The sequence below is a fragment of the Cucurbita pepo genome, chromosome LG18 (genome assembly GCF_002806865.2).
Source record: "Cucurbita pepo subsp. pepo cultivar mu-cu-16 chromosome LG18, ASM280686v2, whole genome shotgun sequence".
Classification (NCBI taxonomy): domain Eukaryota; kingdom Viridiplantae; phylum Streptophyta; class Magnoliopsida; order Cucurbitales; family Cucurbitaceae; genus Cucurbita; species Cucurbita pepo.
Window position 1 is genome coordinate 2,540,688 of NC_036655.1, and position 3,670 is coordinate 2,544,357.

A 3,670-nucleotide genomic window follows, 5' to 3' on the forward strand; every position below is an offset into this window, starting at 1 on the left:
GAGTACGTACATAACTATTATTCAAAATCCTCAAACACATTTCATGCAAAGTAATCATACAAGCTCGACGGGGTGATAACATCCATCAACTCCCGGAGCACAGAGTTCGCAATTTCCCATCCTCCATTCAGCAAAAAGATATACATATGCATAAAAAAAAACGGGAACTAAAAGCATATAAGCAGTAACCAAGTAACTCTCATAACAAATCACAGCATACATCACATTTTCAATAATCTATTTCCCCACGATCGTTACGGGAAGCTACAACCTAAGGTAATTCAGACTAGCATGCATGCATCCCAAGCGGTTCCTACAAGTATTACTTCCTAAATTCCGTGTGGTGACTTACCTGGATGCTACGTGCCCTTACGCAGCGTTTCCACACACTTGGCGTATCGAAAGAGGGTGATTTTTCCTCAATTAGATCACGCGCCTCCACGCGCCAGTCACACGCCGGGGAGCAGCCACTCGCAGATCCCACGCGCGAGTGTCACGCGCCCAGAGATTTCTGCAGTCGCGGGTCGCGGGTTCGGGTCGAAAGCAGTGATTCGGGTGGACCGCGGGTCGTCGGCTTGATTCGGTTCGCCGTGCGGGTATTGGGTCAGCCAAGGAGTACGGGTCGGGTCGCGAAGCCAGGGACGCGTGTCGCAGGAGCGCTGGAGCCGCGTTTTCCCAGGCGACGCTCGACGCGTGTTCGGAGGCGATTGGCGCACGCGGCCCTCTTACTGGTTGCCACGTGGTACGCCGGCGGCTTCTCCCTCCTAGCAGAGAACCAAAGTTTTCCGGTTAGTTTTCCGAGGTACTCTCCATTTTCTATCTTTCGATTCTTGATCCGAACAGAAATGGTTTCTTCAACAACGTTTTAGATCATCTATCTACCTACGTGCTAGTATTTCTTTCTTGATTTTTGTTTAGTCATAAGGTGAGTTATGAGCGTCGGAAAGAGTCCGGTAATATCCTTACCGTTCTTGGGTAGTCTCTCCGATCTCGTCGTTTCGTCCGTTTTCCTCACCAAGATCAGTGGCGAATCTTCCCTAGAAGGAGGTAATAGACTTAATAATTCTACTCCTCAACAAAGATCTCAGATCTGGAAGGTATAGTTCGAAATCTTAGCTTGGGTTTTTTTTTTTTGTTTCTGATCTTGAGGAAAGAGGAGGAAATCTCCACACGAGTTCTTACTTCACTCCAAGAAGGCTTCAGAGTACAGGTCTTAGTGGGGAATGGATTCTATAGGCGACTCTCCGACGAAAACTCCGGCAAATCCGTTTTTCTCTCTCTCAAACCTTCTCTCAGTCCTTCTCTCTCACTCTTCTTCTTTTGCAGGATCTCTGAGGAGGACGCTCAAGACCCCTATAATGGGCTGAGGGGTAAAATGTCCTTTTTGCCCCTCGGCCGTTTTTTTTTTTTGGACGTTACAGGTATTTACGGGGAGACTAAAAAATTTATTCCTAAAATACCTAGGTATATTTATTTCTAAATCATTTTTCTAAAATACACCGTACAATTATTGGGTTTGACCCTATTCGGTTAGTGATGATATTTTAACACTCCCCACTAGTCCACATTAGCTGCATCAGGTTGAATTGATAGTGAAATTCTTCATACTTACGAGTATTCAACACTTTTGCACGCAAGTCTACCATTGGTCTTCTGTATTTTTCCTTCAAGATTTTCTATCTAATAAAATGACCGTGTGCTTTCTTCTAGCATAAAATAACAGATTTTCGACTAAACGAACCGCAAATTGATTGTCTAATGAAGTATTATCAGATAATCAACTTTCTGGTGCAAATCCTCCATTAAGAGTTCCAGCCATGTACTTTCTTGAGCTACTCTAGTCGTTTCTTGTACTCCACTTCTGTAGTTGACAATGATACTGTTGGTTATCTTTTACTATACCAAGAAATTGTTCCCGAACCGAGCTTGAACATATACCCGGTGTTTGATCTTCGAGTATCGTGATATCCTACATAATCAGAATCACAATATCCAGCTAGCTTGTAGTATTCGCTTCTTTTGTACAAAAGATCATAGCCGATTGTACCTTTGACATATCGCTGGATATGTAGAGCCACATCCAAATGAAGTTTCTTCGAACTTTGCTTATACTAACTCATGACTCCAACTACATTCTCAAATCTCTTCGGTTGTTCATGTAAATCTCCCAATCCAACTCTCCGTGTAAAAAAACATTATTCACAATCAACTATCATAATTTCAAGTCTTTACTTACTCGAAGTGCTAGAGAGACTCGTACGACAGTGATCTTTGCCACTTGACTAAATGTTTCATCATAGTCTAGTCCATATTGTTGAGAGAACCCTAAAGCTGTAGTCCGAGCCTTGTATCTCTTGATTGATCCATCCAGAGGACGCTTTATTATATAAATCCTCCTGCAAAAGATGGATTTAACATCCCTTAGTCTTAGCACTAGTTCCCATTTTGCTCTAGTGTTATAAATTCTTCCTCCATTGCTTTCTACCAAGCCATATCTTGTAATGCTTCTTCATACGTCTCTAGTTCTTTAACTTCGTCTTCTATAATAGTTGTGTTAGCATACTTTGAATCTGGTTTTTGGATTCTTACTGATCATCTAATTTGTTAGTGTCACTTGGATCTTCAGACACATCAACACTTAAGCAAATGTACAATTTTTTCCCTCATCTTCCGTGGAAGAATTTCTTCAATGTTGTCCAAGTCTGATAATACTTCCTTCTTCAAGGCCCACCTTGCTTCCATTATGCCACTCTCATCTCCAGTCATGTGGTTTGGGCATATTAAATCAATGATCCAGTCATTTTTTATGTCCTTTGACTAAGCAAATCGCCACTGGTGAGAGGAGATCATTGGACAGAGGAAAAACAGCCGAAGAAAATTGTTGAAAAAAGGAAACAAACAGAAAGCACAAGAAAATAACAGAAGGAGGAAGAGAATGAAAGTTTTGAGATTTGTTGTTACTGAACAACGGTGCTTATGTTTCTCATTTGATTAGGCTATATAAAACAAACTATATTCTAAACATGGCCGAAGTGGCTAACAAATCTTGCGCCTAAATATGGCCCAAATGGCACGTACGATATTCCATTCTATGTGTGTGCATGAATTTAGATTGCCTGAAAACAAGATTCAACTAACTAATTTGAAGGAAAACGTGAATAACTTAAATAAAGAAAAACACAGGCTTTTTATCTGATAATCTTCTCCTAAAAACTATGTTAGATAAAAGCATGAGGTTTCCTTATTTAGATTTACACGTTTTAATTAGTTAATTAAATATCTTCCTTTGACCGTTTGACAAACACGTCGAATGTATTACCAATTTTGTAGGTGGCCATTCTCAATGAAATGGCGCAGTTTTAGTTGGCCACCCTCCAGCCTTTTTAGGATAGTTAACTATTTAAATAGATGAATCGGAAGCCATCGGTGGTATATCATTGTGGAGGAGTCAACCTTATCAACAATCAAGTTGAATAGCTCAAGTGGTTAAAGCGTCGACCTAACAACACACAGGTCTCAGGTTTGAGTAGAAGAAAATCCAAAGTGCGAAAATACACACATCGTGGGGTCCATCTTGGGCAGGCTCACTCACTCCTCCACGTCGCCGCCGCTGTGATGACGGACGTCGAGTTGTTGTTTTAGCGAGTGATTAGGGAGATGACGACCGCCA